The sequence below is a fragment of the Rousettus aegyptiacus genome, unplaced genomic scaffold (assembly GCF_014176215.1).
Source record: "Rousettus aegyptiacus isolate mRouAeg1 unplaced genomic scaffold, mRouAeg1.p scaffold_m13_p_3, whole genome shotgun sequence".
In the NCBI taxonomy this organism is placed as follows: Eukaryota; Metazoa; Chordata; class Mammalia; order Chiroptera; family Pteropodidae; genus Rousettus; species Rousettus aegyptiacus.
The window spans coordinates 99,158,258-99,172,118 of record NW_023416306.1 but is presented as its reverse complement, the minus strand read 5'-3'; the positions used below and the strand labels follow the sequence as shown (position 1 = coordinate 99,172,118).

The 13,861-nt window shown below is 38.9% G+C and overlaps 1 protein-coding gene across 4 annotated transcripts in view; it reads left to right on the top strand.

Moving 5' to 3' along the window:
* The window catches only part of NUBPL (nucleotide binding protein like), a 274,966-nt gene extending 267,785 nt beyond the window's left edge, over window positions 1-7,181 (top strand). For all 4 annotated transcript variants that reach the window (XR_004956219.1, XR_004956218.1, XR_004956217.1 and 1 more), the window contains one exon: window positions 1,362-7,181. The gene's annotated coding sequence lies outside the window, so the exon portion shown is untranslated. The remainder of the gene's footprint in view (window positions 1-1,361) is intronic.
* The last annotated feature ends 6,680 nt before the right edge of the window (window positions 7,182-13,861 follow it).

The following is a 13,861-nucleotide window of genomic DNA, read 5'->3' as shown; positions in this document are numbered from 1 at the left end:
CCCAGTGGGCTATGAAGTGATCCTCTCTTCATTATTCTTATATTTACTGTGATATTGCAGTGGTTTCAGTAAAAAACAAACTGAAAGAAATCCTTAGAGTCTTATCATCAAAACTGGATATAGAAGCAGAGATATAAGGCACCCAACAAGGAGCCAATTGTCTAGAGAAGAGTGAGTCCCAGAGCTTCTACTCTTGTATCTCTTCCTTCCTCTGTCATTCTACAAGATCATTGCCTTCAATATTTCTCAGAACAATCTTCCCAGGAGTGCTCTGGAAAACAAAAAAGCATAGAGAACAAGCAAGTACAAGGGCAGAGTAGAGGTGGGGCCACTTTACAGGGGTCTGAGCAAAGAAGCACCATGTGATATTCAGGAGACCACTCAGTTCTTCCCTCCACATTCATACCTATGATGGCCTTGGATGCCCATCAGAACCTACACTGTATGACGCCTGGAGATTGAAGAGACCCCTACGGCCACTTCAGACACAGTCTGTGGGTTACTAGATTAAAACCCCTGTAGTCCATTAAGATGTTTGCATGCCGTGGCCAGCATGTCACAAAATGGTTCCCATAACTCTAGGCATCATGACCTCAGAAAGCCTTTTCCAAAGGCAGCTAGTACAAATGTCCATTACATGCCTTCTATCTTTTATTAATTAAAATCACAACTAACAGTGGAAAGGTCCTGATGCCCTAAGGACTTAGGTGAACGTTTGAGGTCGTGGCTATTTGGCTTCTCGTCACTAAGAGAAAAACCAAGCTTCCACTCAAGACCAACCAGAAATAGCGAAAAATGCTAGCATCCTGACAGTCTTATCTTTCAACCAGTCACTGGAGTGTCTGTACATAAGCAGTTATTAAATTATTCATTCTGATTAAATGAGGAGGAAATCAGATGCAACAGGTGTGGTTCTTCCTGCTTGTTGAATGGCTTTAAAACAAGCTTTCAGAGACTGGTCACCTCGGGGAAAGCAGCAGAAGAACAGATCAGCTGCATTTTAAGCTAACTACCAAAAGACTACAATATCTGTCAAGTGGGAACATTTTGTTCCGGTGTTAATAGTCAGAGAGAACTCTGGAAAGGAAAGGAGAGTGTTCCATAAGCAATTTGCTCTACTTATACTCCAAAAAAGCCTCTTGACGCAAGACAAGGTCACATTCCAAGTGTTATTGTACCTGCCTGTAAACTTGGGTAGAATCTCATTTTCATAAGTTTAAAGAGACTTCCAATTTGCTACATTAGATCCAAATCTCGTTAAACTTGAAGCCTATTGCTAAAACATACTAAAATATACTGTGTTTCCTTGGTTTAAAATTCACTTGCCCAAAGCAAATGTTAGGTGTACAATTCATTTGCAGATGACATGTGGGGGAAGGAAAGAAGAGATGAATGCCACAGGATATGCCTGCCTTGTGCCAACCCATTAGAGCCAGAGAAGGTAAGTGATGCTCCATTCTTCTACAGTCACTGTAGTTGAATACAGCACAGTATCTTAAAGAAACATGACATGTTTTTCGAATGTTAGGTGCTTATGTTTTGCAGTTTATTGCATGATTGTTTGTTTTTGCCTCAATTTTTTTTCTTTTTTTCTGTCAGGAGCTCATTGCGTTAATATTAACAGCTAAAGAATACTACAGAATGAGCAAAGTTTTGAGTTGCCATTATCTATTCAGAATATAATTAAAGGTTCACTAGAAACAGTTTATAAATGGAAGATGCTAAGTGCTCACAAAGCAACCTACCTAGATCGTCTGTTTTCTCTCCCTGGCCCTAGAGAGATCCAATACCTCCACTGTCTCTAATTTCTATGGAGCCTCAGTTTCCTCATCTACAAAATAAAGAACTGGGCCCTGTGATCTCTAGGGCTTTTAATGTTCTGAAGTTCTAAAGTTTTATGATTCTATACACCCTAAGTCAGGGTTTTAACAGACTCCCCACATATTATAAATATCACTAAGTCACGAAATGACATGCTTTTCCATAGGCTGCTAAGAATATTTAATGAAGTGGACAAAACACTATATGCAAAGAAAACATCTTCATTCAAAAGATTGATGACTAAAAAGTTAAATATTTCTAAATGCTTCGTATGATTTTTTTCCTCTAAACTATTTCCTGTATCCACACTGATGAATAATGTTAATATGTGAAGCTCTCTCAAGGAATGGAAATAGCCTTGTTCAGTTGTATATTAAAATGGCATTCTTCCTACATTATGCTTTATGAATGAAAGGTTAATGAAATTGTGCATGTTTCACTTTTCACTCTGCAGGTTATTTTGTAATAGGGCCGAGACTGTCCAACCTTTAATTTGATATTTTATTAAATTAAATGCATTTCATAGGAAGAACCATTTTATTCTGTTATTCTGTCTTATATTCACAAGCAAGAGGGCATGCTAAGTGCTTTCTCTTGTTGATTCTTTTAGGAGTTTCCTGTTTCCAGTGAATGTAATGTAAGTCCATATTTTGCACAGAAAAAAATTATGAATTTCTTTAAATTGAAGGTCTTCAAACTGACACAGAAACTTTCTTTTGGATTCCTGTGGTTTGCTCTCATATTATTTAAAAAAAAAAAAAAAAAAAGACTTTAAGCAGATTAATGGTTAACCTGATGGTTCTCAACTGGGGGTTAGTGTCACTGGGTGGACAATATTCAGTTTGCATGACTGACCCATGCATTGCAAGGTATTTGGCATTCCTGTGTCCCTCTGATCACTGTGACAACCATACCAGCCTCCCATACATCTCCAAATGCCAACTTCCCTGAAAGAGTCTAAAGCAGAAGTTTTCTACTGCACAAAAGAGATCTGATAATAGATTAGTTTTCAAAGGCCCAAAGAGTTTGTGTCCACATGTGGAGAAATGTGATAGCACTTATATTAAGAGAAAAGGCATAAGAGAGGATGTATGAGAACTGCAAGACTTATTTAAAAAATCATATACTTTTCCTATATTTTAAATAAGAATCGAAGTTTTAATCACGACACTTTATGGAAAATATGGACTCATTTCTCTTTTATACTCTAGAACAGATTCAAAGTGATCCACCATAAAATAACCCTAAGAAGTAAAAATGCTGCATAATAAGAAACATACACAGGAGAATAAGTGGATTTTGTTTCCATGTTCCAAATTCCTCTGTGGTGTCAGGGTTTTAAGTTCCAATAAAATCCAATAAACAGTTATCGGGTGCTAAATGAGAAGGATGCTCTCTTGGGCCCTAGGAATGTAAAATATGAATAAGACATGTTCTCTGCTTTTGAGTATCGCAGTTGTGCCTTGGAGACCAACTCTTAAATAACCAGAGTGTAAAATAATAAACACCACCATGGGAGTATGTTTACATGCTATAGAAATCAAGTCAAGAGATCACTGATTTCACCCAGGCTTAAGGGAGTGCATGGTCGGGGGAGGCAGAGACTGGCAGATGCAGGGAAAGCCTCAGAGAGAAGGTATCAAGAAGGATCAACGGGCATTTGCCAGGTAGTGAAGGAGTAGAGAATGGAATTCCTAGTAGAGAACAGCATTTACAAAAAGTATGAAAGAGAAGAGAACGGAGAAAGTCCAGTGTGGTGGGCATTGGTATAGGGGTGGTAAAGAGGAATGTAGAAGATAAGTCAGAGTTGGCAACATCTAGAATGCCAGACTAAGAAGTTGGAGGTTACCTTATAGGTAGAAAGGAAGCAATTTAGAGTATAAAGAAGAAAGTAAATTATATGGGGCCAAGAACTCTGATAGCAATATGGGAGATGGGTAAATGTAAACAAACTTCAAGCAGGCGTATTAAGAAAATTGGTCTTAAAACTTCACTTCTAAACACTCATAAGATTTGGGAAACCAAGTTAATCCATGGCAAATTGAAGGCATATAATAACTTTGAGAATTTTCACCAGTGAAATTTTCAATGATTTCCCCTATTTCTAATATTTTGAAGCTCCAACCACTGTTCCTTTCTAAACAAGGAAGCATGAAGCATTTCTTATACCAGGTCACCATGTTTGTATGATATATTCACACTGACACAGACACAGTTGATTCAAAGATTCACAGTAGGTACATCGATAACCTGGGTTACTGGCTCTGGGTTCTGGCCAGTGAAAGGTACCCTTTATTTGATAAGGGTTATCTAACAATCAGATCCTCTCAGAGTGAGCGCAAGACTTGCAGAAAACAAGATATAAAGAGAAAAACTCACGGAAGCCATTAAGTAAGAAGAAACCAGGAGGTGCTGAGAAGAGTCAGAAGCAGCAGAAAAGAGAGATGCTAAGCCAACGAGTAGCTGAGTCCTCTTGGTGGGGCAGCCAACAACCCGTCTGAGAGGCATCCCGAGCTTCCAGGACTGTCGTCCTACCATCATTGTCCTCTTCTCATCAGGTATGTGACGTTCTAATGCGAAGAACTGGCTGTGTAGCTGCTCAGATTTTTTTCATGCTCTTTCTTAGGCCTTTGTATCTCTTAAAAAATAAATTCAAATCAACTGAGATAACTTGTATAAGTCTCTGTTTCTTGCAAACTGAAGGAAACTTACATATCTCATTCAGTGAGATGGTTGTATTTCTTCAGAGTCAATAGTAAAATTACTGTTTGCTGAGTGCTCACGTGCCAGGCACCGTGACAAGATTGTATGTGCATGATCTCACTTAAACTCCATGATAATTCTATGAGACAGATTTCTCTATTACCCCCATTTTACAGATGAGGAAAAGGTCTTATAAAGGCTAAATAACATGACCACTTTTGCACAGCTAGTGAGTAGCAGAACTGGGGTCTGGATCCAGATCGATGGGAATTTAAAACTGGCATTCTTGACAATTGTAGCTTTGCGGCAGAGACGGCCAGCCGCTCCCCTCGGTTTATGCTCCACATTTCATAGAACACAGTTGTTGCTGGGAAGTCACAAACTAGCTGGTCACTGCTTTTCTTAACCTCCTTGCTTCCAAGGGAAGCCATGTGACTGATTTTTGCCAGTGGAATATGAGCTTAGGTTTTGTCACCTGTAGGCAGAGCACCTTCTCTATGCTCTCCTCTTCTGCCAGCTGAACACAGACAACGATGACAAGGCTCTAGAGAGCAACAGAGCCACAGTGTGGAAAAGCCCAGGTTTCTGAGTCATGACGTGGAAGGAAACTGCAGACCCAGAACACCTGTATCGTATTACGTGAGCAGAAAAGAAACTGAGATTTTGGGTCGATTTGTTTCCACAGTCTAATACGGCTATGCTGTTGCCCTTTCTTGCCTTGGGGGTTGAGAGCAAAACAATAAGCTTTAAGCTCAAACCTCTGGTGCCTGGTAGGCTACCCAATATTGCTAAAGGATGGTGGTAACTATCTCACACTGTACTGTTTTCCCACTCCAAGAGTAGCTCTGTCTTTTTCATTCAGCATAACAGAAAAACCAGAAGGTGTCATAAACACAGAGTATGTTTATAAACACATTGTTCTTATGCCTCCTCAAAATCCTTGAAAACGCAGGAAGAAAGGAACAACAGAGCTCTGAGCCTAGTAGCACCTCTCATCTGTTAGAGGACTCCACTCTAGTTCAACTTATGTTTAGATGTCACTTCCCATTTTACACCTCCGCCTGCCAAATCGCAGCCACCTTTGGTGTGAAATCCAGCACCTGTTTAATGGGCTTACAAGAGATGACACAGCTGTTTTCAATAGTAAGCAAAAGAGTAACACACCTGGGAAAAGGCAGCGGGACTGGAAAGGAGAGAGGCTAAGAATTTGGAGAGTTTACCTATAGTGCTAGGTTGTAGACTGTGTCACTGATGTGGGCAACTGAGATCATTCCCACAGAGACCCTTGAGGGAGATATGTGGAATACACCTTAGAGTTATCTACCTGGTGGATAGAAGGGGAAAGTATTTATCCATGAGCAACTGTCTCCTGTTGGTCAAGGGTTGTCCTGTGGGATGTTAAGATCCTTGCACTTCCAGGTTGCACATTCGTGAGGTAGCGTGATCAGGTATCAAAGAGGATACTTTAAGAGGAGGGGAGGATAAGAGATGGGATACAGAGCTCAGTGCTAGAAGATGCAAGTGGAATTTGAAGCCAGTACCTTCTAATGCTGAAGCACAATGTCGTTGCTTGCACGCCACTGCTCACCTGGCCTGGGGGAAAGAATGCAGGTCTGGGTGTTGGAGCATCGCCCCTAGTTCTAGAATAGTTGCTGCTGGCTAATTGACTTAGGCAAACCATTTACTATCTAGATCTCTGTTTCTTTACCTCTAAAATAGGGATACTGGATGAATCCATTATTTCCAGAATTAAGTTCAAATTATGTACAGAGAATGTTAATGAAGAAGTATAGCTGGGAAGGAAGGGTTTTGTGGTCAAATAAGATTGGTAAATGGAGCTAACAAAGTTATACAAATTTCTTCACTAAAGGATATCTCAGTCTTTATAATGTATATTATACAACATCCTTTATTTGAGAAATAGCTCATAGGAATAGGTTGTTTTTATGCTAGTATTTATTAAACACTTACTATTTGCCACACATCATGCCAAGAACTTCTCATGTATTATTTCGGTCATTCATTTTCTTCAAAAAAATATTTATTGATCTCTTGCTATGTGTACCACATTGTTCGTGGCTCTGGGGATACCTCCATAAACAAGACAAAGTCCCTGATTTTTTCCTGGGGGTAAGGTAGAGAGAAGACAGACAATAAACAGGTAAACAAACGCATAAACAAAAAAAATTGGCAAACATGACCTCATCTCATTCTCACAACTAGTGAGACAAGAACTATTTTTTATCATTCCCATTTTACGAGAAATGAGATTGAGGATTGGAGAGGGTAACTTATTTAAAATAATAGAGGAAAAATCCCAGAGCTAAGACTATATTTGCTTTTAAAAGTTTGCTATTAAATGTTGTTGACATCAAATGCAGAGAATTGGATTAATCAGTGTCTTGGGTTGATTACGTACCTTGTATTCAATCCACATTCAGCTCATGTTCATAACCACTATGGTCTTAACTGCTTGGTGCTATTGTCTCTTCTACCATCTTGAAGGTCCGCGCTTTGCAAAACATCAGTTTGAGAAACAACATGCCACATAGTCTAGAGGAAGGGTCTTTCAGCCCTAATGAGATAAGCAGTGGGAAAAGGTTTTGCTGTGCACATAGTGGAGGTTTGGAACTCAAATGATTAAGAGGTGACAGTATTGCAAAGTACTGCATAATGTCTTGTGAGTTATACCTCGCAACAATTCTGAATAGACTTACATTATTCTCTTCTTAACATAATAATTAAATTTTTTTCTATAAAAAGTAAATGATATTTGTGGAAGTTTCTGCAACTTTAATAATCTAAGAAATGACTTGTCAGCGATAAGCTGACTTAAAAAGCATATACTTTATCTTGACACCTTCCTTTGAAGAAAATAAAAAATCCTGGGCCCAATTTTAATGATCCTTTGGTCTGTGATATCACTATCAGAAATAATAAAGTAGGGTAAGGAGGATTATACTTTCTGTATATGGCCTATTGAAATGGTCAGGATTATTGAATGCTAGAAACAAAACCAAAAATCTTTTGAAGGTATGAACTATTTGTATGACGATAACACTTTCTTAAATGCTTCTCTATTTTTACCACTAAAAAACTCAACTGAGATCTAATCTGACTTTAAAACTTCCTAACCAAAAGGAACTTGAGAGAGTTACAGTTTATTTAAAATCCCCACAGTAGATGAAAACATCATACAGATCAAAACACACACACACACACACACACACACACACACACACACACACTCACTCTCTCTCTCTCTCTCTCTCTCTCTCTCTCTTTCTCTCTCTCTCTCTCTCTCTCATACACACACACAGTTTAGATAACTAAGTGACTAGATGTGAAAATGGAAAAAGGAAACAAATTGCTTTTCCTGGAGATTTTTACATTAAAGGGTTACAAACAATAAAAATAATACAAGATAATCTTAGAAAGATGGAACCCCAATCATCTAAGGCCTTTAGGACCACATCCCCACTGGTGCGCAATCTAGGAAAGAATATCAGGAAACTGTAGCAAAAGAGTCCCTCTGCTTCCACTAATTGACATTCAGCTGGGTCATGTTCTTAGGTGTGCACTAGGGAAGGAGTAGGAAGTGAAAAGAAATGAGAGAGTGAACGTTGACCATTCACCATAGACCATGTATTTTTTTGTTTGTGTTTTTGTTTTTGTTTTTAATGTATTATTTTATTAGGGCTGAGGAAGGAATTATATATCTTTAATTTTTGACTGAGAGGCACATAAAGGTGACTTTGAATGTGTTGGAAGCTGTGCTGGGAGAATGTTGAAAGACCCACTTTTATGACTTGTTACTAACCCCTAAGGCAAACTTGGAAAATTAGCTCTTTGCTTCTCAGCAAGAAAATATGGTCATCAGTAAGTAACCTTTTTTGAATGACCAAGGTTTCATCAAATGTGGAGTAATTATACAATATTCAAGTAGATGATCAAAGGAAATTTATCCCTTATTCTAAATAGGTTGTAACAAAAAGCTAATTGCAAATGATTGCAAAAATAAAAGGGCAGGGTGTGTGGATAGTGAGACAGAAAAAACATAAAACAAAGGCCATCTCATTCAGTCTTTGAAGTTATTGATTCAAGATTCCTGGGTTAAGAAGAAGTAAAGGTTAAAGCTGTAATTTTCACCTTGTACAAGGAAGAGACCGGTTGCTACCCCTATAAGAATTCTTTGGATGCTCATGCAAAGTCAGAAAGAAAAGGACAAACCCTTGCAAAGAAAACATTTGCCTATCCTACTAGAATAAAATCAGAATTAGAACTGCTTTCTGGCAATTCTGGTAAAGGTCTGGTGTTCTGTTTTAGAGGAGATTTAGACCAACCAGGCCCCTATGCTTTTACTCTTTCTAACTCATTGTCACCAAGTTTAGACCTTCCTAGAGTCAAAGACTTCCCACTTAAAGTCCAAACAGGGTCATTAAAAGGAACTACTTGTGATAGGTACAGGTGGCTAAATACTCCCTTCGTTAATTCATCACACATGTATTGAATAATTTCCCTGCCTCTACTAGGCCTTGGGAACATCAAGTGAATGACATCAAAGTGAATGAAACCTTGTCTTGTAGAACTTTTAATTCATGATAGATAACGTCATAGCAAGCAATGGGAAAGATACATGGTCTGGGAACACAGAGAAGAGATACTTAAGAAGACCACGAGAAGTCAGTGAAAGCTTCCATAGTTGCCATAAAACCACAACTATGAAAAGGGATTCAGAATTGAATGAAAATTTTTCTTTATACATGTTCTCTTGGTATCCAAGTAAATAGAAATCTCTTCTAGAAGCCCACCATATAGTTTACCCTTGAACACTGCCACTTATGTTGTGGTAGATTGAATGACTTTTGTCCTGAGGACGTGGTGATGGCCCATTAAGGAATAAATGTTTGTGACCTTCTGAAATTCATATGCTGAAGCCACGCTCCACATTATGATGATATTAAGAGATGGGAACTTTGGAAGGTTATTTGGATTAGATAAAGACATAAGGATGGAACCCTCACGAATGGGATTAGTGCTCTTATCAGAGTCTCAGCATAGATTGCTTCCTTCTTCTGCTCTCTACCATGTGAAGATACCATGAGTAGTTGGAAGTTTGCAACCTGGAAGAGAGCTCTCACCAGAAACGGACCAGGCTGGCACCCCAGTATTGAACTTCCAGCTTCCAGAACTGTAAGAAATATATTTCTGTTGTTCAAAAGCCTCCCAATCTATAGTATTTTGATATAGCAGCCTGAGGTGACTAAGATGACATGGTTCCTTGACTACCTTTACTTAGTTTTACAGGTCTTACTGTCTTATAAGTCTTCTTGGTTACATGCTGTTTCAATTCTTGCCCAGGCTTGGTACAAAGGCAGTGCTGGGCACAGGTCCAGTTGAAGAGCTTGGCCTTTGTCATTGGCTTTTAAACAAAGCACAATGTCAGCTTTGTCTCTTTTATTATGCTGAGAGCCTACATTAATCAAATCTGACATTTTTGTTTTTCTATTCATGTTCTATACCTATCATTCCTTTGATACTTCATTATTTACTTCTTCGGAAGAAATAATTTTCATCAAAGTGGCAGGGGTGGTGGTAGAGAGGAAGCTGATTGCAAAAGATTTATCTAAACAGAGATTCATATAAAATCAGTTAACATAAGTTCAACAAAAAATTAAATGTCCATTATGTGCCAAGTACAGACAAGGATGTATAACTTGACATATATGCCGATAAATGGATGCATGAATGGATGAATGGATGGATGGGGAGGGGGCGGTGAATGGAAGAATAGTCAGTCAAAGCAGGAATCTTTACCCTATGGAATCTCACCAGTTCACACACTTAGTGTGATATAAGACATAACTATAGTTGCCATGTTGTCTAAACCAAGACTGCCAAGTACTGGCATGCTTACATGGATATTTGAAACTCGGATTGCCAGAGAGCTAGGACTTAAGTTCATTCTACCTATAACACAAGACTAAGTAAAATCTTAAAAGAACAAATTAATTCTGACCAGGAAAAGAGGGATATTTACACAAAGGAGTTAATATGTGGGTTGGCTGTGAAGGATAAGCAGAATTATTTCATCGAGCAACCAAGAAGGGCAAAGCATTGCGACAGAAAGAATACTGGGAGCAAGGGCATGGAGCTGGGCAAACCCGTTACCTAGTGGGGCTGGAGGGTTGGGTTTCTGTTGGGAGATGAAGTTAGAGAGAAGGATTAGGGCTGACGGGGAAGGAATTTTTGCTCCATAGAAAATAAGGAGCCATATACAAAGTGGCACTTTAAATGTGAAATAGAAAGGAGGGCAAGGAAGTCAGACAACATACCTTGATCTAGAAGACCAAAATCACGTCTTCTAGTTCAACTCAATACCACAAGTAAACTTTAGAGCTTGAAGGAAGATTAGAAGTGATCTAGAGTCCAGCCTAACAGCCCTCATCACCAAATGAGAAAATTTAATGACTTAAATGATTCACATAAATATTCAAGTGACTCATGTACTACTTAATGATAAAACCAAATTCCTGCTTTGCCACTTACTATCTCTGGCTTTAGGCAAATGACAATTTTTTTAAATCTTAATTTCATCATCCGTCTATGGCAATGCCACCCTGAACATGCCTGATCCTGTCTGATCTTGGAAGCTAAGCAGGGGCAGGCCTGGTTAGTACTTAGATAGGAGACCATCTAGTAATGCTGTAGGCGTTAAAGAAAGTAAAAAATAAAAAATAATAAAAAAAATTTCCTCATCCATAAGATGAATGATTGTTATGATGATTAAGTGATTAAATATGTAAAGTGCATAGTAACATGCTTGATATGTAGGAAGAATGCAATTAATATTAATAAAAATTACTATTAGCAACGAAAATAATAACTACAACATTATCAAAGTTCTCTGATTCTATCCAGTACTCATTTATGTATGTCCAATCCTAGCTGATCATCTGAATCACTTGGTATTTTTGAGTGTTATAAATTTCCTAGCCTACCTCAAACCTACTGAATATTAATCTTGAGGTGACTGGGGAATCTGAACTTTTGAAAAGCTCCCTAGATGTTCCCGATAATAAGAACCCGGATTAGAAACAACTGTCCCCATTCATTGCTGTTCAAACTTCATTTTCTTGGTCTAAGAACTTGGAATCATTTTCCATGGTTCAGTTCTTTAAGTGTAGGTATAGGAGCTCGGGTCGGGGGAGGAGTATTGCACATAGTGCTGGGATCCCAGGAGGTTAGAAACACATCTGTGCTCAAAAGAAAGGGGGGATTAGATGGCAAGATTGGAAATGGGATAGTCATCACTGGTGGAAATGATTAATTATGCCTAGTTTTGCACATACATTTGCATGCCTCTTAATATAACATATGTAAATACATCTTTAATAGCATGACTTGTTTGCCAATGCTGAATGCTAACTGTAAATAATTTCTATTTTTTGTAGTGTTTAGGAAACTTCAATATGGTACTTGCTGGCAGACAGTTGCTGTCTCCTGGATTTAGCAACATATTAAGTAATTATTACAAAAACATTTTTTCACTCATTACTAAAAAAAGAAGTCTAGACAACAATTTGTGGTTATGTATGGAAACACAGGCTAGGTAAAAGCAGGAATACTTTTTAAATTTATGGAAAAATTTTAAAGCACATCCTACGGTTTCCATATTTTTTCTTACCGTTTTTGCTAATGCAGAGCAAAATAGGTCATAAGAAGTTTCACCCCTTCTTTTAGGATCCTAGTTACTTTTTCTGATGATGTTGCCAACAGCCAACATAAGATGGGCCATAGAATAAGAGAGAAAAAAATCAGGGTCTCTGGTGGTCAGTACCTAGAAACAGTCATTACTGAATAACTAACTACCAGCTGACATGCCCTTCTTCATGTCCTCCCCACCACCCCCTAATCCATTGTATAAAATCACAGAAACTCTTATTTGCCTGGTGGATTACTGGGATCTCTCTGCCAGAGTTTCGGATATAGTATGTATAGGGGTGGCCTAGGCATCTGCACTAATCACAACACCCTCCCTCCCCAATCGACCCGTGATTTCGATATGAATGGTCCTCAGGATATCCTTTGAAAAACACTGCCCTGGGTAATGTAAAGCCTTGAAACTCAGTCTGGTTCCTGGGCCAGCAGCATCAACATTGCCTGAGAGTTTATGAGAAATGAGGACTCTCAGGACCCACACCAGGCCTACTTAATCAGAATCTGCATTGTAACAAGATCCCCAGGTGATATATAGGCCGTTCAAGCTTAAAAAGCACGGGCCCAGAGGAGGTATCTCATTCCCTCTTTGCATGTATGAACCTATTCGTTTTTTCCATACAGCCTTTCCCTCCTAAATTATCTGGGATTCTGGGTTCTCAGGGTAGGTCTGCAGACCTACTGAGTTAGAAACTTTGGGGGAAGGGCCCAGTAGTGTGTATTTCAACAAGGCCTCCAGTCCAAGTGATTCCAATTCAAGCTAAAGTTTGAGAACCACTGGCATGGTTCATTTATTGCCTTGCATTTGAAAATGAAGTTCATGGGAATACTCAGTATCTTCATTTGGGTATAACAAATAATCCAGTGTCACCTGATATAGTGCAAACCACACGGACTCTTGCTTTGTGTTGTCAATCCCCCAGAATCAGTCAATTCCTACAATATCTCTGCCCTCATGCTTCACTTGTGAAGCAGATGCTTTGACTAGTGCAAGTGTTAGAGGCAATCATAATAATTAATGAAATGCCAAGGTTTGAGAGCAACCTGGGCAGCTGTGCTCTATAATGGTATCAGGAGATGAGTGGCTCAGACAGTTGAGTTTCAAATGAAAAATCACTTTCTGATCTGAATACCATAGAGGTTACAAATTATTATTCTCCACTTTCTTGTCACGGACTCAACTGGAAGAGACTGAGTGAAAAATCAAGGTTAGATGATGCTCAAAAGGCAGCCCGTGAATGTGAACTGGAGGTGCAATGTGGTGGAAAGAAAGGTCAGGGAAAATAAGACTGCACCAGGGAACAAGTCAATTTAAGCTGAGTACATCCACCTTTGTTTCACTTTTGTTTGAACTTTCCAATAGATTATTATACTCAACACCTAACCTAATACGAACGAACTCTAAATTAGAGGGTTTTGTTTCTCTCTCAGCCCCTCTCTCCATGTCATCTGTCTTGGGCTCTGACTCTCTATCTCTCTGTCTCTTCCTCTCTCTGTATCTCTTTGTCACACTCTATGTCCTTCTGTCTCTGACCCTCCCTACTTTCCCACCCCACCTCTTCAGTAAAGAGTCAGTATACCTCCCAGGGGATGAGGGGTGGGGGAGTGGATTTCAATA